This window comes from Thamnophis elegans, chromosome 4, assembly GCF_009769535.1.
Source record: "Thamnophis elegans isolate rThaEle1 chromosome 4, rThaEle1.pri, whole genome shotgun sequence".
In the NCBI taxonomy this organism is placed as follows: Eukaryota; Metazoa; Chordata; class Lepidosauria; order Squamata; family Colubridae; genus Thamnophis; species Thamnophis elegans.
Window position 1 is genome coordinate 95237638 of NC_045544.1, and position 23200 is coordinate 95260837.

Below are 23200 nucleotides of genomic sequence, written 5' to 3' on the forward strand. Positions count from 1 at the left end.
TAGGTTTCCAAACCAAAGCATATGGCTTCTGAACCCAAACTTTGGAAAGGCTGGAGTTTACTAAATAGCACAAAGTGTTCTGTACACTCTGAGAATATTACAAACGACTGCACTGTAAGAACGACATCGCAGCTGGATGTGTTTAATGTCTCCTATTCACACATGTCTGATACTCAGCCAAAGATTCTCACCAAGCCATCCGTCCTTCACAGATCCCAAGTTGTCTACTGACAGATGATTCACATCGAAGGGCTTGGAAGCATGGCACAGTTGTACAGACAAGACTACTGTAGCTGTCTAGTCATTAAGACATGCATATAGAACATAGTTCTGGCATAATTTGGATTAACATGAACTCTGAATCTATCTTCATTCTTTTTTCCTAAGAGTTTCTTTCAGTTTTGCTTTAATTTAATTAAAGCCCATTTATATTTTGAGATATCCCATACGAACTCTCAAAGAAACATTACTTTGCCATAACACTGCTAAAGATGTGGTGGCCAGTGGCATAACACTGGTAACTGGTAAGACAGCTCAATTTCACCTCCTTTCATCCCCTAGAATTTGGGCTACCAGAATTAGCCTACAAAATTGGGACAAGGAGATGGGAAAAATACTTCATCTCTTCTGCATCATATAGTCATCCAGACTTTTGCAGCCCACAATATAATCAGCTCACAATTTATTGCTGTCTTTTCTTAAATAAGAGAATACAGTATTATGCAGTTCAGGGTTGAATTGTGGAGTGAATGTTTTCTAGTGAGTGTGAGTGTTTTCCATTTTGACAAAGTTATAGCACCTCTGACACATCAAACAAAAGTATGGGTCCACATTTCCACACCATTCAAACGATTCAATAAAAAAAGGTAAAAAGGCAACAAAAGACTAACATCCTCATCAGCAGCCCACACCCAGATAAGCAGGGGTTAACATTAGAGAAACAATTAAGAGAAAATAGTCTAATCAGGGAACTATGAAAGAGAAAACTACACAAGCATCAACAATGGCAGAGCAAGCTACTGTATATAAACAGGGAGGAAACCCCACTCTCACTCACAGTGGTGGTTTTACCTAATCAAGGAATGAATCACCCACAAACAAACAACCAAGCTCAGAAACCACAAAGCACACTTGCCTTTTGCTGGATAAGTTTACCAGCTAGACTACAGTCACCTATCTTTTCTATTTTCCAAGAAATGCCTATGAAATCCAAGAAAGCATCGAAGTACTTTCTTGGAAATTAAGAAGACATTACAGATAGTCTTTGTTTAACAATCACAATTGGGACCAGCAACTCAGTTGCTAAGTGATATTGTCATTAAGTGTGACATCGTGTGACTGCTATAGACCTATGGCCTCACTTCCTCAAGGTCATTAAGTGAGACATTATGCAACCACAACTTGTGATTTTATTGCTGGCTTCTTCATTGATTCCATTGAAAACTGGCTGTGAAATGTGACAATGATGATCACATGACAAACCCAAACAAATCACAACTCTGAGATTGGGATCTTCTTCAAAGAACCTCTTAATTGGGTACATAAACCTTTGACAGATGGACTGTGGGTTACTTTTTCAGTGCTGTTGTATCTTCAAAAGTTCACTAAACAAGGAAGTGCCTTACTTTGCTACAGGTCTTTTTCAGTTCTTTTAGCATCAAAATAGGGTTCAGCGCACTTGCTTTGCTTCAAAGGGAGGGAAGTATTCACAGCTACACCTGGTTCCATGCAATTATGGAGATTCTAGCTCAGAATTACAGGCAACCACTTGTGTGTTTGAAGTTCATCTTTCATGTAAATTTTTATTGTTGTTGGGATACAAATAATAATTTCATGTTATCACTGACAGGCTTCTGACCTCAAACTATACAAATCAAATCCTACAAATTTGTAATGATCTCTGTAACCTATTAAGATTCATTTATTATAGCCTGGAGCTTTGTGAAGCTGAACTGGCACAGTAGCCATGTGTGTATTTGAACATTATTCTAACCTTGCACAAGATCAGCTATTTCTGCTATTCTTAAATATGCCTTTTTTCAGATTTGAAAAATTGGGGGGGGGGGGAGGAGATACTAAAAGTGTTAACTCTTTGCTGCCATCTCATGGTCATCCAGAGTTTTTACATTCGAATGTGGTAGTCTTAGTACTATGAAAGAAACCATGGCTAATTGCAAGACCCAATTTTTCCCTATATGCAGAAAAAGATTAGTCTCTGTTCTTTTCGTGCCACAAGACAACCTTCAAGCCCGGCCATTAAAAGTAGATGCGGTCAGAAGAAAACACTGTTACTTAGAAACGTAATATGTGACGTATATGTGTACATACACACACAAACCTTTAAAGAACATAAAAGTTAACCCAAAATAGTAAAAGAAATCAAAGCAAAAACAAGAAAAGAAAAGAAATTAAAGGAAAATGGAAAAGAAATAGAAAGAAATGGCTTCCAGTAGCTGTTAGTAAAATGTTGAATTTTACTGTAAATTAAATGGAAAATAAAATCAATCAAATTTACGTGGCTCTACCTACTAATACTATTTCTTGATAAATTCCAGTGAAACCTAATGTTCACTGTTTATCTACAATTCTGTATATAAGCAAAATGTTCCGCTGCATATTGCTTATAATAGTTACTAAATGCAACAAACGAATACATACAAGCCTGGCAGTTCTCAAAAGCAGATATATTTGAAATGCTGCTATTGGCATCTTTCAGACTCCTGACAAGTTTCAGTGAGTTCAACATTTCAACGATCAAATAGTTAAATCAAACGTTAAAGCCAGTAAACTTGGCTTCAGCAAATATCTGAATGCTTGGTAAGTATTTCCACTGAAACCTGAAGAGAGGAGAACTCAGAGAACAAGTGGTGGGAGTAGTAATGGTAGGGAGGGAATAATTAGGACCTCTTCTACCATTTCCAGAACTGCTATTCAAGGTCTCTCAGGTTGCAGGACTGTGAAGAAGACTCATTACCTCAGCAAAAGCACAAAAAAGGAGGAGAAAAAAGGATTCCAGTTATTCAGCTGTACTCTAATTAACCTTGCCTGTTTTTTTTTTCTGTAATATCAGCTTCGCCCTAGGAACTGTATTGCAGCATGACCTAATCCTTTTGCTGCTTGATCTTTTCAGCCTGGCCTTTTAGCACCAATTGCTATCTTTCTTCATTATTTGTATGAATAACAGGCAGCCGAACTGATGGGAGATGTGCTGAGAATGATAAGACAGATTGACGGAGTAAGGAGGAGAAAAAGAACCCCCCTTTTCCCCAAAAATGATCATCACACTTTTTATTCCCCATGATACAATTGGACCTCTTCCTCCCCCCCCCCCCCCCCCATCTTCTTGGCTGAAACCTTCTGCTTTCTTTCTCCTCTAATTTAGGAAAATAAGTGCCACCTTTTCTAATGCGTTCATGTGAATGAGTTTCTCCTGCACTCTCCTTCCCACTGTTGTCTCCTCTTCCTGCTCCCCCATCATTGAAGGCTAAAGATAGTACATAATAAGCCAGCACTTGAGATTTCCAGTGTATTCAACCCATGTTTATCCAGAGGCCCAATAAACTGGAGGCCAAGATGAGTGAGTGAGAGGGAGGGAGGGAGATGTTATGGCTAGTTTTAGCACACTGAATGCTCAATGTTGATAGGCACCTTTCAGCCTATCAACTCAGGAGATTCACTGGAGGAAGAGGGCATTATGCATATCATACAGTCATACTGATAACATTAATTATACACTATGCATTATTGCATTATTCATTTCATTTGGATGTGATGTTATTGTGGTTTTTAGCAGATTCCTGATGTCTCTGTTCTTACTCTGTTCTTAGGATCCTGAAGGTTTAAATTAACAGGCTGCTGTTCAAGTAGAAAGCATCCTCTCCTTAGGGAGCCATGACAATAACCATTCAGCATTGACTCTAGAAATGGATAGCCAATACTTTACATCTCCATATATGGAATGTCCATTTTTTTACCCCCATGGCTAGTAAACTAAATCTAGCACTTCCTTCTATTTCTTTTGTCCATTAAGATTTTGTATATCACAGTTTATCAAGCCTTCACATTATTTCAATGTGTGCTGGGCTGATTTTTTTAAGCAATAGATTTTTAATCACTTTTAGAAATAAGCAGACTTTCAAAGGCAACAATAATTTGTACAGCTGATTGCTAGAGAGGGGCCTATTTTATGGTTGCATTCCCTAGTTATTGGGGCGCAATAACAAGATATGTTTATTGCCCTTGTGTTATATATGTACCACACTGGTTGGCCAGTGATTAAAAAAAAACGCCAACTCCTCATTAGAAGCCATTGTATGCCTCTTAATAGCTTTTTGGAACTCAACTCATTGGCATTTCCAGAACTTTGTATTGTCATCCAAATAACAATGTTTTTTGTCTTGCATGAACATTCCAGATTTCAGCATGCATTGTGTCTCAAACTCCTTTTCAAATATTTTGCCTAGAGGGATCTAAGTGATCTAGTGGAGTGTGAGCCAGCAATGTGCTGCAGCTTCTAAAAAAGTCAATGCAATCCTAGGCTGCATCAACAGAGGGATAGTATCAAAATCGTGTGAAATGATAGTATCCCTTTATACTGCACTGACACAACTACACTTGGAATTCTGCATCCAGTTCTGATGACCACAATATAAAAAAAGGTGTTGGGACCTTAGAAAATGTGCAGAGAATAGCAACAAAAATGATAAGGAGTCTGGAGGCTAAGCTGTAGAAGGGGGCTAGGTTGTGGAAACTAGATATAGTCTAGTCTAATGGAGAGAAGGACTAGGGGTGACATGATAGCAGTCATCTAATATTTTGATGGGCTCTCACGGAGTAGAGGAGGTCTACCTAGTCTCCAAAGCATCTGAGGCAGGATGAGGAGTAATAGGAAGATTATTAAAGACAGATGCAACCTGGAATTAAGATGAAATTTACTGACAGTGACAACAATTAATCAGTGGAATGGCTTGCCTCCAGAAGTTGTGGTGGTCCATCACTGGAGGTTTTCAAGAAGACATTGAACAACTATTTATCAAAAATAGTATAGGGGATTGAGCAGGGGATTGGATTGGAAGACCTCCAAGGTCCCTTCCAATCCTGTTATTTTATGTTCTAATTCTAGATGCTGTTTTGTGGATTATCCAACCTATTGAGACCCTGTTATTGATTGATTGATTGATTGATTGATTGATTGATTGATTATTCAGAATATTTATGTGCTAGCCATATTAAATAGATAACCTACGTAGCTATTTAAATTTAAGCTGAATAAATTTCATGAAGTTCATAGCAAGCATTTTCAAATATATGTTCACTTAGTGTAATCAAATAGATCCATACAACAAAATTGCCCCTAAAATTCTTGGGAAATATTTGTTTGTTCATTTGTTGATATAATCACATTTATTAGCCATTTAATGAGGAACAATTCTAAATAATATAAAAACAAATCCAACACAATATAAAACAAAGTGGAATAAATGGGGGGGGGGGGTATGAAATAAGCATCATCTTAATATGCCTTTGTTTTTAAAAAAAACTATTTTAGGGAAAAGAAATCTCAGTGAATCAAACCATATTTATAGGCATAAGAAAGAGAGTATCCTTTTTTGGAATTCTCACCTTTATTCAAACAACCCATGAACGTAAATGAGACTTCCAGATGTCTGTGTATTGTAGACCAGGAGGCTGTTTGAACTACTTTCTTTGCATTTGAAGATCAGACATTCAAAATGAGGTTTGCCTGCCTTTGCCTTCGGGGTTTGGCTACAATCTGGGAGAGCTCTTTTTAGCAAATTGCTGCTCCCTTCTGTTCTGTATGAGAGCAGCTCAAAGGTGTGAAGGAGATATGTGGCTTAATAGCACCATGAAGTGCCATGCAATGTTTCACATGGGCAAGTAAACTGGTATTTTGTCTCACTGCTAAATAATATATATTGCAAATGGCTCCTGTATTGAATCAGAAGGAAATGCAATAATCACTAAAATGTTCTTTCTGAAAGGCATAAAGATTTTGACAGCAGCTATATAGAGAGCATAACAAAATCTTCTCATCATTTCTTTCTTTAGTATACCCCTGGAGTTAAATTACTAGTCTTCGGAATATTGATTATACAAATTGGGATTCAATCAGACGTTGAAACAGAATTGACATACTCAGAAATGTACCTAACAATTGTCCAGCAAAATAATTATTTGCAGCAGGAAGCTCCTGCTATTCCATGAAGGATCTCATGGCTTTCAATATATATATTTAATGGAACTTTTTTTTTAAAAAAACCAACAAATTAAACTTAATGTAAATTTGAAGGTTGTTTTCTGTTTAAAAATGAATTGTATCCTCTCCTTGGGATTGATTTTTACCAATGAAAATGGAAGGTAGAAATTGTATAAATAAATAATTAATCTTTCAAACACTAATTTTAACAGCATTTTGGAAAGACAATGTTAAATTTTATGTGGACATTTAGAAAATTAAAAAAATATGCGACCTATGAAAGTATGCCCACCTCTCCAGAGAAAAAGACAGCAATGAAGTTAAGCTGAGGTGATAAAAATCAACCGTTCCTCCAGGCCTTCCTGTCCTCTACCATCCTCTGGAGTCCATTTAAGCTCACGCCTACTGCTTCGGTAACTCCATCCAGCCACCTCATTCTCTGTCGTCCTCTTCTTCTTTTGCCCTCAAACTTTCCCAGCATTAGGCTCTTCTCCAGTGAGTCTTTGGCAATGCCCTATAATAGGAAGAGTCGCCTGTGAGATTCTTTGCCAAACAGAGGTAGCCAAGTAAAGCAAACATGAATGGCATATAAGCTTTTACCCTTCAGTAGCTTCCCATTTTTCAAAGGGTGTCACCCAGAAGTTAGCAGGATTATCTAGGACAGGGGAGACTCAGATTCAAATCCAACCTCAACTATGGAAGTTCCCTGAATAACTTTGGCCCAGACACTCACTCTCACTATCTCAGTTCTATCTACCTCACAGGGTTGTTGTGTGGAGAAATTGGAAGAGAGAGGGCTGTGAATACTCCTTGAGTTCTTGCCTTTGTTCCAGGCATGCTAATCCAACACTTTGAACAATGAGAAATTATAGCCACAGTCACAAAATGGCAACCGTGGTGGCTTAACCAATCACTATATATATAATTTATCAGCACGAATACAACATATATGTGTGTGTGTGTGTGTGTGTGTGTGTGTGTATGTGTGTGTGTGTGTATATATATATATATATATATATATATATATATATATATATATATATATATATATGTGTGTGTGTATATATATATATATATATGTTGTATTTGTGCTGATAAATAAATAAAGGGAGACTAGTATAGATCTATTTCAAGCTATTTAGCTCTCATCAGCTAGCCATACCCTTACTGGGATTAGAACCTGTGCTGTATTGCCTCTTAGGCAGATGTGTTAACCACTAAGCCACAAGGTTCTTCTCCTTATCAGCTGAGCCAGGGAAATAGGTATGTATTTAGAGTTACAACCCCTGGTATGCCCAAATATGAGACGAAGTTTACTGCTTCCATTCCATATATATATTAGAAATCTCACACTCAGCACCTCTGGTCTTCAAGGGTAATCATACCAAGCTCACTGTTGTTCTTTCTGGGCAGAGTGTCCCATTCCAAAGTAATTCAAAGAAAACACTGGTCAATAGCTGCCCTACATTTTACAAGGCTATCTTTAGAAGTAACATGTATTTGATATTAATGCTTGTTTTGTAGCAGACTATCATAATTATCTTTTTGTTTTCTTTTTTTCCCTTTTGATCATCATTTAGAAAACAATGTAAACAAATAAATAACGCTTTAAAATGATGCTATTATTTATAGGAAAAATTAAAACATCTGAATTTAACGATGATGTTGATGTGTAGTTGGTTTGGGGTTTTTGTCTTATTTAGTTGTTTTGGTTTCTTTGCAAGTCTGCCCTAGAACTCACCATGTTGTACAAAAATGACTGCTGTAGTCAAGTACAATGGTTTGGGAACACTGTCAAGGTTGGCAGCTCTAAAATTAGACCTACTAGGTCTGTTTAGGTTGGCAAAAACAGACATGCCGCTGTTGCATTCTCCTCTGAGAGGAAGCCCATTATAGAAATTAGTAATGCCTTGTTTCTCTGCAGGGTTGTACCTGTCCTTTCCAAGGCTTAAGTAAAGATACAGGGCAGTGTACACCTCAAAGATCTATTCCAAATCCACCACACTTGAAGCACCCTGAAGGGAAAGTACTAACATACACAAGGAATAAATATATAGGAGGGAATTTCCTAAGAAATTTAGGAGGGAAACAGTTGTCCTGTTTAAAAATAGCAAAACAGTAGAGGAAAGACTATGCTATGGATGCCATACAGGATATATTGTACATCCTAAACCAGTGGAAGCATTTCTACATAGACAACAGTGCCCAATGGGAGCATTAGCACAAATCTTTTATGACTGATATTTAGGGTTTCATTTAGCAGTATCAACAATGGGTTCTAAATGCAGCTGTGTTGGTTTAAATATGTTCTGTAATTAAATGAATGAATGCACATTAGCCTCTGAAGAAATCATGAATTCAGAGTCTTAGAAAAATCCAAGTGTATCATAAGCATATACAGTACTATATATATTTTTTTTCTCTTCATCTTTTTCATGTTGTCTGAAATACTACAACATTTTAGGTTTTCTGCAGCTGCCCTGATATGATCCATATATTGTCATATATTTTTAATTCTCTTTGATTCTGGTGGTACTCTGCGCAATTATTGGGTCTTTCACTCTAGGCACAGTACAAACTTGCCACAGCAATACAGTATATCTTTTTTTTAAGTATGTCTCTAGTTTGTTGCTTTCATAGGGCTGGAAGGGACCTCGGAAGTCTTCTAGTCCTACCTCTTGCTCAAGGCAGGAGTCTTATAACTTCCCAGTCAAGTGGTTATCCAGTCTATTTTGAAAACCTCCAGTGATGAAGCACCCACAACCTTTGGAGGAAAGAGCCGAGGTGGCGCAGTGGTTAGGGTGCAGTACTGCAGGCCACTTCAGCTGACTGTGATCTGCAGTTCAGTGGTTCAAATCTCACCGGCTCAAGGTCGACTCAGCCTTCCATCCTTCTGAGGTGGGTGAAATGAGGACCCAGACTGTGGGGGCAAGTTGCTGACTCAATTTGCTAAATAAATTTGTAAACTGCTTAGAGAGGGCTGAAAGCCCTATGAAGCGGTATATAAGTCTAATAAATAAATAAGCTATTCTATTAATTGCTTTCACTGTTTATACTTCCAAGTTGTATCTTTCTTTGATGGACATCCAACCATAACTTCTTGTCCTGCTTTCTGATGGCCTAGAGAACAAGTCAATCCCCTCTTCTTTGTGACAGCTTCTCATGTTTTGGAAAGCAGCTATCATGTCCCCCTAATCCTTCTCTTCAATAGCTCCCTCTACCATTTGTCAAACAATTTAGTCTTCAGGCATTTTATCATCTTTGTTGCTCTTCTCTGCATATTTTCCAGCATCTCAACATCTTTTTTTCTATCATGGTGACCAGAACTGGACATGGACATAGTATTTCAAGTGTGGTGTAAAGCAATACTACCACTTCTCTTTGCTTTCATATTATCCATCTGGTGATTTACCCTAGGTCTACACTGATTTTTTGGCAGCTGCAGCACACTGCTGGCTCATTCTTAAGTGATGGTCTACTAGGACAACTAGATCCCTCGCATAGTTATTAATGTGGAGCCAAGTACCACTCATTCTATATCTATGCATTTGGTTTTTCCTGCCTAAGTGCAGGATCTTACTTTTCTCATCACTGAATTCTTGTTGGATATCCCAAAGGTGCTTTTTTTTTCAAGAGGCAACTGGACCTTCTGGTTTTTCTCTGAAGATGTTGCACTTCTCACCCAAGAAGCTTCTTTAGCTGAAGATGACCTGAGTGACTGAGAATCTCCATAGACAGATTGTTAGAGGGTGCCCAATGCTCAAGTCTGTCAAGATCTTTCTGGATCCTGAACCTAACTTCTAAAATTTGGCTGTCGGCCCAGCTTGGTGTCATCTGCAAATTTGATAAATTCATTTACTATCATCTTCTCTAGATTATGTATTAAATTGTTGAAAAGTACTGAGCTCAGACCCAGCTTTGAGGTACTCCACCTCATACTTCCCTTGATATAGATGTATTACATTAAGTTGGAAGAAAGTCAAGGGACTGGCTGTAGTGCTAGGAACAGAAAGACAGGACAAAATTCAACAAAGGGCACTGCAAATTTTTATCATGTAGTTTTCTGCCAATTCAGGGAAGGTTAGATAGTACTAATCAACAGTGGAGAAAAGCCCTCAGTCGATTACAAAGAAACCTTCAAGAATTGTCTTGTAAGTGTTGTGTTTCAAGAGAAATGTGTTCTTAAAATCTACAGTTGCTCTTTAGAGTGTATGACATCCTCTGGAATCTAGCCTGGGAAGCTAAATATAGCACCTACAAAAGAACATAAAAAGCAACTATAGCTGTGTGATATCTTCATTAACAGCAACCAAAACAAAACCAAAAGGTACTGATATCTGAGTTCTTCCAAATTTTTCATCAGGGAAGGTAAAACAATACAAATAAAATGCCAAGGAAAATAGAAAAAAGCAGCTTACAGAACTTTTAGGAAACTAGCAAAGAATATAAAGAGCCTCTGACTTTATAGCATGTGGCATATGTGTAGAATTGTCTGCAGGAAATGCATTATCTAGGTTCTCTCATATAACTTACTTTGCTGCATATTAAGGTCAATTATCTTACACTGTAATAAAACATCATCTCTACTCAGAAACTCATTACACAGCACTCCATCAATGTGGCCTGTGTTTCTGCCCTTTCGAGCTTGCATCATGAAATTTCACACAAGTACATAGGGTGCAGAGTTTGTCTCATAGAGGATGTTTTGTGACTTATTCTCCCTCCATGTATGCCTATGCCCCCCAGGATCACAGGAGCAGGACTTCCATAGTAGTTGCTGGAGGACACAATTGATAGGATTTTGTTGAGATCATGTCCTGCTTATGGGCTTCCCAGGAGCAGACAGTTAACCAATATGGGAACAGAATACTAGATCAGAGTGTCTCTTGCTTCACTCTATGGCTTTTCTAATATAAGTCTGCTTCCCAGAGCTCTTTTCTCACAACTGTAGTTCCTTGCATTCTTTGAATAAGCTTGCAAAACAGGGACATGCTTTAAAAGTTTCTGAAAGTCCTTGAAATAATTGCATCATGCCAATGTGCAGAGGAAAATAGCCATGCTGCCTTTTCAACTTTGCTTTCAAAAACTGTTCTGGTGGGGTTGCAGCACAGGCAACGTTTGACATTTTAAAAAATGAAAAAGGAATATTTAAAGTCAAATTTATCCATACAGAAAAACTGAGAGTTTTTTTAGACAATAATATTCAAATTCCAGATAACAGTATCATTAATAGCAATATATTTTGTGGTTGAATTAATGCACGTGTGAGTGTGTGTGCATGCACACACATATAAATAATGATTCATAAAATTAAGATTAATCAAGTAATGTCTTCAGATACAAAATTACACAAGCATTTGCACCCTTGCTTTGCAGTAAAAGTACATGAATGATTGTACATTGTACATTTGTACATACTAATTTATTTGTCATTGATATGAATGATCCTTAGGGACTACGGGGTGTTTAGCCACTAAACATCTAACCCTTAAGGGAAAGACCAGCTTGGCCAAGTCTGAATGATACCAGAATGATTACAAGTACTGTCTTTGTGAAGGCAAAAAGATAAATCAACCTTTTGCTTTCTTCCTAGATAAAGGATAAGGAGGAATGAAGATTTTGAAGTAACAGTGTGTATGAGGAAGACACAAACAACAGGCCAAGAAGTTAAATGAAATTTGGAAGATTTTAGGATTTCCTTAGGTTTTGCCTTCCTTAGGCTGTGAACCTCTACCTGTATTCCACAAATAAAAGTTTCAAAACAAAACCCCCCAAATTGTGTGATCTACAGATCTTAGATGATAACCATCATTAGTCTTTAAGGCGCCACAAGATTTTGTTGTTGCTGATGCTAATGCTTTTCAATAAATGATTTTTTTTTGTAAAAAAATGTAAATAGAACTAACTACCTTTCAATAGCAATCTAATGGATCCTAAGACAGGACAATAGGATTATTCAGTTTTCATCCATGAAGTCATCCTTTGTGAGCAGGGTGAAAATTCACAAAACTACAGAATAACAAAGAAGTAAGATTTCCACTCTATTCTGTGTTTGCATCTATATTTAGTGTTACCTCACTATTTAAAAAACTTGAAGTGGTTGAATAGAAAGGCAACAAGGATGATTAAGTAACTGTAATTGAAGTGCTATGAAGAGCAATTGATGGAACTGGGTATGTTAAACCTTCAAAGACTAATTGGGATAGAAGACAGACAGTAACACTCTTCAAATATACTATATATTAATATAGTAGCACTCTTCTTGAAGGTACAATCTGTCATCTCACACTTCAGAAAAGATAAATTGTTATAATACATAGGAAAACAGATTTTGATCAAATAATAGGTGAAACAATCTAACAATAAGAGCACATCAATATTATTTTTTCCAGAAATAGTGGGCTTTTTTTTTCATTGATATAATCTGTCAGAATTTCTTTAAACTGAATTCCTGAGCTAAGCAAGACCATAAACCTAATAGCTTATCTTTCACCCTTCAAGTTTTGCCAAAAGTACCTGACCTTAAGTCACATCTACAATATACATTGTATCTGATTTCTTTTGTTATTTTAAATCATTTTATCGAAAGCATGGCATTGTTTGAGCTTCTGCTTATTTAACAATTTCATTGTTGATATTAATCTGAGTCATTAAGTAAACAGCATTACATCATGTTTTGAATGCTAACATAAGACTTTAATATTTGCCACTATATGGTAGAATGAAAGCACCATTCTTGAAATAAATACTTTAAATACAATAGATGAAACTGGGAACAAAAGGAAAAAATAGTACTTGAAAGCAAGTAAGGGGACTTTAGCTTGAGGCATTCGATATTCATAAGAAATTGGTAATAGCTTCAGCTGAATTGTAACAATCTCATAAATTTATATGATGTCTATCCCTCCTGTCAGGTGACCATGAGTAGGTTACAACATCATAAAAGCAAAAATGTAAAACATTTAAACATCCAAACATTAACTATTCAAATTAATAGAACTTAGATAATTAGACCATAATCATAGTATTGTCTGCCAAAATTTTCTATTTTCTAGTATAGTTTTCCTGCATATTTTTATACTGTAAGTTTTTGTAAAGTACTATCTGTGATATGAACATCTCTATACTTTTATTTTCTTTATAATTACTTGATTTGAAAGTTTAAAGGGATTGGTTTACCTTTTTTAAAAAAATGTTCCATTCATACCTTGTGAGAATTACCTCAAAAGGAAAGAGGCCTGATTTTCCTAGTCCTATATTTCTCCTATCAAGCTGGGAGTTATTTCTGAAGAATTTATTTCGTTTTTATAATTTTTTTCCTCTTTTTTTGCCAGTAAGGTGCATAAGCCAAGGGGCTCCTATTTCTCCCCCATGCCAGTCTGGAACTGGGATATAAGATAAAGACATCCACATGCAAGATAATAGCCACAATAATACCTATCTACTACAGTACATGAAGGCAGGAATGGAGCTACTATTATATCTCAAGGGTTTTGGCCCTACAACCTTTCAACTTCCAGCCCTGCCATTTAATGGAGGGGAAAGTACTTTTTACACTGCCTCTGTTTTCAAAGGCATTTTTATAACCAAAAATTGACTTCCCTGTTTGTTAAAAAATGTGCTTCACTTTTGAAGCACGTGGGGCATTTTTCACTATGTTAATGAATGTTTCCATTGTCATGTTCCAATATGAGGGATAAATCGTTTTGATAATTAGAGTCATCATGAGAACATCTAATAGCAATTGTCTGAAATTGCATTTTGGGAAAACTACACAAGAAGCAAAGTTAACTATGCTGGCATAAAGGTATGTGGGAATGACCTTGGGAGACAGGGGAAAGAGTCGTAGGCTACAGAGTGGTCAGATAAAAAGTAGCTGGGTTCACAGGAATGGGTTGTTTCAAATGTTACAGAAAGGATCCTCCATAGTTTCTTGGACTATAAAGGCGAGGAGGGAAAAGATTTACTTTCAGATGCATCTGCTATGTCTACAACATTGTTGTCAGCCTGACAAGATAATTCAAACAAGAAGCATACACAGAAGTGCGAGCTCTGATTTTACTATACTATAGAAAACAGAATCTTCTAAGTCTGAAAATAGATCTCTCCCCTCTCACCTTTACAATCTAAGAAATTAGGGAAGGTGCCTTCTGTGGTGTTTGCCACACCCATTTTTTCTGGGGTCCCAGCTGCTTCTCATCTGACCACTGTCTATCCCAATGATGGCTAACCTTTTTGTTGTTGTGTGCCAAAAGCACGTGCACGCACAACAGCGCATGTGCGTGCCTGCACCCATAATGCAATGCATGCATGACACCCCCCTTGTGTGCCCCACCCCCTGTGCATGCATGTGTGACACCCCTGTGCTTCCCCCCACCCCCGTGTATGCATGGGTGACCCCCCCCATTTTGGGCCTAGTAGGCCACCCTGCAGCCTCTTGTGACCCAAAACGGGCCACAAGGGGTGCACCGCCCCTCCTACATGACCCACCACATGCATGCATGTGCATCTCCTGCATGCATCCCGCACCTCACATATGCGTGGCAAAGACCTGAAAATAAGCTGGCCACCAAGAGGCACGCGCACATGTGCAGTGGAACTGAGCTGGGGTGATGGCTCGCATGCTCACAGAGAGGGCTCCACATGCCATAGGTTTACCATCATGGGTCTAGCATGTGGCTCTCCCCCCAATCTCTCAAGGTCATTCCCTCATACATTGGCTTGAAGAAAATTAATAATCTGTTACCTGCTATCTTGTTTTGTAGTATTTCTTGTTGTTGCTATTACTATTTTTATACTTTATATGGTATTATATTGGGCCTCAAAAGTTTGAAATATTTCAAGCTAAGACAAATGTTAAAATTAATGTATACCAATAAAGGAGAAATTGAGAGTAAATCCCACTCCTTATAGCATTAATGGTGCTACCTAGTTTGGATAATGAAATGTTTGCAAGAATATGAAGCTCCAAGAGCACCAAGGACTCTTCGATTAATGTATAAAATAATATATGATAGTATAATATATAAAACACATACTATAGAAACATTATAATAGTAGGTTGCGATTTAAATTAATAGTTATTGAGACTGCTGGCAGAAATAATGGATATACTAGCATACAACCCAACAAAAGCAATGCACATATCAAATAACATTAAGTCAGCATCATTTCAAGTAGCATCTTATGCTATTAAACTTACATAATTTGCTGAAGAAAGAAACAAGGAGTATGAAGAAGACTGGCACTTGATGAATAGAGCAGAACTATGTTTTCATGACACACACATGCATATTATAGACAGAAAAATAGTGTAGTATTTGTCTCAAGGAATTTGCTCTACCTGTAAGAAAAGACCAGCCTTGATATCAAATAAATAATACATTTAGTTTTGATTCCACCAAATTATAGCATCACTTGTAATGCAGTCCTATATGCATTTATTCAGGAGGAAGCTTTTTGATAAACTCAATTGACTTCCAAACAAGCAGCTAAATTGTATACAAAGTTGCACAAGGATTTTTATGGTGGCTATAAAAGAATTTCAGCCAGGAAATATAAAAAAACACAGCTTTGTTTAGTTGCTCTATGTATGCAATAAAAAGCAAAAGGTTTAAAGGGGGGGAGGAATCAGCCTCACAGATTATTACATCAGCTTGTCTCTCAGTTTTATTTAAAGCACATGCCAACATTTACAGCTCTGCAATTAATCACTGTGAGTGGAAAATATGACTATAGCTTAGGTGGAGGACAAATTCATTTAAATAAAACCTACCATTTTCCTGGATATTAAGCCTTGACTGCTGACGGGCTGCAAAAGGCAAGTTTGTGTGAAAATAAAATGCTTCAGTTTAGAATACAATCCATTAGATCAGTACGTATAGCTATTTCTTATACCAGTCACACTCAAATAAAGGCTTCAATTGACAAATTGAGGTAAAAATGAGACAAGTCTGTGAAATGTGGCTTCTTAAATGCTTCTTCCAGGATTAATTATTTAGATTGGAAATCTCAAATTGGAAAAGGAAAATGGGATATCAAGTTCACAACTTCAATGACAACATTCCCAGCTCAACAGCTTTACAAATGTATAAACCATGTACCTTTGGAACAGTCTGAAGGACACTAGGCAACAAAAACTATTGCAGAGTATTTTTCAGGCTGAAGAAATGACCAGAAAATCAGTTTTGACTATATTTTCTCAACAGTGAATAACATACCTGCTTACAAAATTATGCTGTTGTAAATGTAATCCATCCTAAATTGCTTTGTAGAATGAGATGTAAAAGGTAAAGATTCCCCTCACACATATGTGGTATTCATTCCCAACTCTAGGGGGCGGTGCTCATCTCCGTTTCAAAGCTGAAGAGCCAGCACTGCCTGAAGATGTCTCTGTGGTCATGTGACCAAGGCATTATAAAGTAGTATTAACACTTCACATGATCTTGATTCTATCCCTCTGTTTATGTAGCCTAGAACTGTGTTGGCTTTTTTGGCAGCTGCTGCACACTGCTGGCTCATATTTAAAGGGTTGTCCACTCAGACTCCAAGATCCCTCTCACAGTTACTACAATTGAGCAAGGTACCACCTATACTGTACCTGTGCATTTCATTTTTCTTGCCTAAATGTACAACCTTACTCTTTTCACCTTTGAATTTCATTTTATTAGATAGTGCCCAATGTTCAAGTTTGTCAAGATCCTTCTGTATCTTAAGCCTGTCTTCTGGAGTATTAGCTATTCCTGCTAGCTTGGTGTCATCTGCAAATTTGATGAGTTCCCCATTTATTCCCTCATCCAAATCATTGATGAAGATGTTGAAGAGTACTGGGCCTAAAACAGAGGCTTGGGGTACTCCACTGCATACTTCCCTCCATGTAGATGCAGTTCCATTGAGGACTACAAGTTGAGTGTGGTTGGTCAGCCAGTTACAAATCCATCTGGTGGTGATGCTGTCTAACCCACATCCTTCTACTTTATCTAGTAGTAGGTTATGGTCTACCTTATCAAATGCCTTACTGAAGTCCAAGTAAACTATATCAATGGCATTCCTCTGGTCCACTAATTTTGTCACTTTGTCAAAGAATGCAATAAGATTAGTCTGGCATGATCTGTTTTTGACAAACCCATGTTGGTTTTTGGCTATTACTTTGTTTACTTCTAGGTGTTCGCTAATTCATTGCTTGGTTATCTTTTCCAGAATCTTTCCTGGTATTTTTTATTTTTTATATATAAAAGTTTTTTATTTTTTAAGCAAACAAAAACAAACATACATATAACATAAAAATATTATCAAACATTTGTGCATCAACATTTTCAATTGTGTATAAAATCAGCAATTATCAACCCAATATACATGAGTACATTGTTATCATTGTAAATCATATATTCAGTTTACTCTTATAATTCCTTCATTTTAGACATGTATTCTAAGAATTAAATTCATATATATGCCAACTATCTGTTACATCATTATAAATCTATTTAATAACATATCTTTATAGTATCACCTGTCTTATTCTGGTATTTCTTGCAGTATATAAAAAAGATTCACCAACATTTTATATTTGTGTATCATTACTTGCAATTGTATGTAAAATCATAAAATATCTATCAAATGTATATAAATCCATCTTTATCATTGTGTCCCATATGTTCAACTATAATTATTATTTCTTCATTTTAAACAAGATATTCTAAATATTCAATTCATATATATACCAATATTCCATTACATTGTTATAAATCTATATAATCTATATGATAGTAATATGTCTTTATGGCATCTCCTATCACATTCTATTATTAAAATTCAAGATTGTGATAATAGCAGTTAGCAGTTAGACTTATATACCGCTTCATAGGGCTTTCAACCCTCTCTAAGCGGTTTACAGAGTCAGCATATCACCCCCACAGTCTGGGTCCTCATTTTACCCACCTCGGAAGGATGGAAGGCTGAGTCAACCTTGAGCCGGTGAGATTAGAACCGCTGAACTGCAGATAACAGTCAGCTGAAGTGGCCTGCAGTACTGCACCCTAACCACTGCGCCACCTCGCCACCTCTTGATAATTGTATCCATTGATAGAACAAGTCCCATATCTTACAAAATTGTTCATCTTCTTGTTCTCTAATTTCAAATGTCAATTTACTCATTTCAGCACATTCCATTGTTTTTCAAATAACTTCCTCCTGCGTTGGTATTTTCTCATTTTTCCAATTTTTTGCAAATACAATTCGAGCTGCCATTAAAATATTTACGATCAAATATTTCATCTCTTTATTGTACGTAGCTGGTATAATACCCAATAAAAAAAGTCTCTGGTTTAAAGTCTATGCGTTTCTGTGTCATTTTCTCCAACCACATGTGGATTTTAGTCCAATACCTTTTAGCTTCTATGCAAGTCCACCACATGTGGTAATATGATCCCGGTGTCTGAAGACATTTCCAACACTTTTCCGATTTATTCTTGGACATTCTTGCTATTCTCGTTGGGGGTAGGTGCCACCTGTAAAACATCTTATACAAATTTTCCTTATAAGCTGTTGACATTATCATTTTACAATTTTGAGACCACAATTTCTCTCATTTCTCTAGTTCAATCCCATGTCCAAATTTTTCCCCCGAGCTATCATAGGTTCTTTAACTTGTTCTTCTTTTAGCTTAACCTATAGTAAATGTCCACATAGTTTTTTAATTACTTTTTCATCAGTACCTGTCAAGATTTTATCTAACTCAGTCTTTTTATCATAAAAACCTTCCATTTTGCAGTCTTTGTCATATCTCGATTGTATTTGCACATATGAAAACAAATTCATTTCTATTCCTTCCTGTTTCAGCTCTTCCAAAGATTTGAGTTTACCCTCCGCATTCAATATCTCACCATATCTAACTGTCTGTTCCTTTTTGTATATTATTGGATATGAAAAGGCTTCAATAGTTGATAGCCAGACTAAGAATCTTTCCTGATATTGAGGTCAGGCTGATAGGTCTATAGTTTCCTGGATCTATTTTTTTTCCTTTTTTGAAAATGGGAACCACATCAGCTCTTTTCCAGTCCTCTGGCAGTTTCCCAGTGCTCCAGGATCTCTGAAAGATATAGTTCAGTGGCTCTGAGATCTCATCTGCCAGTTCCTTCAGAACCCTGGGGTATAATCCATCCGGTCCTGGTGATCTGAACTCGTCTAGGGTAGACAGATGCTCACTTACCATTTTCTTCCCTATTTCAATTTGTGTTCCTAATCTGATTTTTGTGGTGCTGTTTTCGATAGGTTGGACTGTTTTATCCCTTTGTGTAAAGACAGACGCAAAAAATCAGTTAAATAGTTCTGCTTTCTCCCTGTTGTTTGTCACCTTCTTGCCACTTTCTCCCAGCAGTGGACCAATTGTTTCCTTAACCTTTTTCTTGTTTTTAACATGTTGGAAGAAGCTTTTTTGTTATTTTTTACTTTTGTGGTAAGCCTTTCTTCATTGTGAGCCTTAGCTTTCCTTACTTCATCTTTACAGGCTCAGGCTATTTGCTGATATTCTGCCTTAGTTATCTCCCCCTCTTTCCACTTTTTATACTTAATTTTTTGTCTTTCAATTTGTCAGAGAGTTCTTTATGCAGCCATGCTGGTTTCTTTTGGGAGCTGTTATTTTTCTTCTTCATTGGTATTGCGCTAGACTGAGCTTTTGTAATCACATTTTTCAAAATTTCCCAAGCTTCTTGAGTTGTTTTCCCCTTGAGGATTCTCATCCATGGAATTCTTCCCAAGTTCTCTCTAAGTTTATTGAAATTAGCTCCCTTAAAATCTAAGACTCTAGTTTGACTTTGTTCTACTACTTGTGTTTGCATAATGTTGAATTCCAATATTGTATGGTCACTTGCCCCCAGGGTTCCTGTGGCTTCAACACCTTCTATCATTTTTTCTCTGTTGGTGACAATTAAGTCTAATATGGCCAATCCCCTTTTTCCCTTCTCTACTTTTTGGGAAACAAAGTTCTCTGCTAGGTTCATTAGGAACCTGTTGGATCTTCCACTTGGTGCAGAGTTTGTTTCCCAGTTGATGTCGGGGTAGTTAAAATCCCCCATTACTATTGTGGTGTGCTTCCTACATACCTTAGTTAGCTGACTAGCAAAAGTTCATCTACTTCCTCTGCTTGGTTGGGTGGCCTGTAGTATAGACCTATGGCAATGTCATTTCCCCCCCCAACTTTTAATATTGACCCAAATGCATTCAAGATAGTTTTCATCATTGTTGTGCTCTATTTCTGTAGAGATGTAGTTATTTCTTATATGCAACTCCAGCTCCTCTTTTATTAGGTCTATTTCTTTTAAATAATTTAAATCCTTCTAGCTGTATGTTCCATTTGTGGGTTTCATCTCACCAAGTTTCTGTAATGGCAACAATATGATATCTGCCCTCATTTACTTGAATTTCTAATTCACCCTGTTTATTCCTCATACTCTGTGCATTGATGTATAGACATTTGAGTCAATTTTGATTGACCCTGAGTTTACTGTCTACATAACCTGTGTTATGCCTGGCTGCCCCTATTTTCTTGCCACTTATATGATTCATGCACATGGTATGGCACTCACTATTAAATGCTTGGTTTTGCTTGACAGCAGGTGTGATAATATTACCCGTACAAACATCTATGTTACATGCACTGATAACCCTATGAGTTTCAGATTGCTGGGGACAGAAATGTTCTGTATCAATTAATTCTCTGTCCCCGCTGTTCAGTTTAAATGTTTATCCAGAAAATCTGTGAATTTAATGCCAAGTAACTCAGTCCCTTTCTTGGATGGGTGCAAACCATCTCTTTTATACAGTTTTTCATTGAACCAGCTGCAAGCATCATGATTAATAAAACCAAAGCCTTTCCTTTTACACCACTCTTTTAGCCACACATTAAACTCTGCTACACGCTGGCCCTTCCCTTTTTGTTCCTTATACACTGGTAAAACCTCTGAAAAGATAAGCCTACAACCTACACTACTAAGTTCATACCCCAAGTTCTTCACAGAAAGTACATCTTTTGGGGACAGATCATTTGTGCCAAGATATATAACAGCATCAACGTCAGCAGTTCGGCGGTTCGAATCCCTAGCGCGTCCTTACTTGCATTCTTGACTATCTTAAAAATATGCCTTTTGTCTCTGCTGGCAGTAGCACCTGGCAGACACCAGGTGGTTCCTATTTTTCTATTTGCAGTTTTACATGTTTTAGAACTGCTAGGTTGGCAGAAGCTGGGACAAGTAACGGGGACCTCACTCCTTTACATGGCGCTAGGGATTCGAACCGCCGAACTGCTGACCTTTCTGATCAACAAGCACAGCAACTTAGCCACTGAGCCACTGCATCCAAGAGTTAGATAGGAGGCATATAAATTAAATAAATAAATGCTGTTGGAAGAATCAAAAGTTCATCTCCTTATTTTGATGGTGTCCACCTGGTTTTTTTTCAGAAAGCCCATTAGCCAGTCATAGACAGCCCCAGCACACACACACACACACACGCATGCACACACATGCACACACGCAGAGAGAGAGAGAGAGAGAGAGAGAGAGACAGAGAGAGAGACACACACCCAGACACTCCTTATATTTTGAACAAGGTCCCACTGCTTTTGTCATGTCTGTCTATCTATCAAAGTTTTGTAAGAGAACAATATTAAAGAGAGACAGAAGGGCAAACAGCAAAGAAAGAAGGAAAAACAAAACCAGCCAAGCATGCATAGATGAATACTTAGTGAGTCTGCTGACTCATTACACACTGAGCTTTGTCAAAGGACTAACATCATGAGCTACCAGAATCAGTGGAACTAATAGGTTCTGTGGCAGGATTTCACCATGTAAAATGAAGTTATTTTATATTCTAATTATCATTTCCCTTTTTGGAGAAGTCCATTCTGCTTTTTCTCTGCTGCTACTGCTTTTTTAATTCTCAACAGCCAGGGACCAATCCCTGGATCTTTCTTTATTCTACTTTGTACTTCTGCATACTTAAAGATTATTCTAAGCCAAATGATACTTCTTTTTTACACCTGAGCATATCCCAAGTCTTTCTCAAGCAATAGGAGAAATTGGAGGGCACCCTTAGAAGACAACAGATGGGGGAAGCAGGCTAGGATAAAGGCAATCTAATTTAGGAAAATGCATGAAATACTCCAGCACTGGAATATGTGCAATAAATGAAGGATAATTATCTTTTGCTAATACTTTTTGATTTATTTTTTTTAAAAACCAAGCTTATGTCTTGAAGCTTTGTATGTTTTTGATGTTGCTACTGAAGAGAGCTTTCAGGACATAAATTGACCTTTTCCTTGGTACCTGACCTCTGCTGTGACTACAAGCCCTTTCTTGTTCATTTACTTTAAGATATTCAGGAAAGCTCTGTCTTCTGTGGGTGCATTTTGTACTGTTCCTATCGCAAGTGGATTAAATCTAGTATTAATAAATCTGCTGTTATGGTAATAAAACAATAAACTCAGTTATCTATTTTTAAATTAAAATATCATATTGAGGCTCATGGATTTCCCAATTGAATTTATAAATGTCTTTCCCACCACAACGGAGTAAGAAACCTAGAAGGCAGTTATGGAGCATTAAATCCCATCTTTTAGATGTCCTACTAAAGAAATGCCTTGCATCTCTTTTGTTGAGTAGAAGTTCTTAGCCTGTGGTTCATGAATTAAAATCCATCCAATAGAAGCGGACAAAAAATTTAAACTTTATTTTCACTATTTTGCTTTAACACATTTAAATATATTTTTTCTGAGAAAGGGTCTTATGTTGCTGCTGAAGGGAGCTTCCAAAGGAGTCCATGGCAGAAAATGATTAAGACCTGTGTTAATATATTATCACATTTTATTTTATTTTATTTTTATTGATTTGATATGCAGAAACAAATGGACAAAAAGAAATAGAAAAGACAAGCCATATGTGTTCTTTAAAAGAAATCTAAATTTGCTATAGAGGTGAATATCTGTAGCTG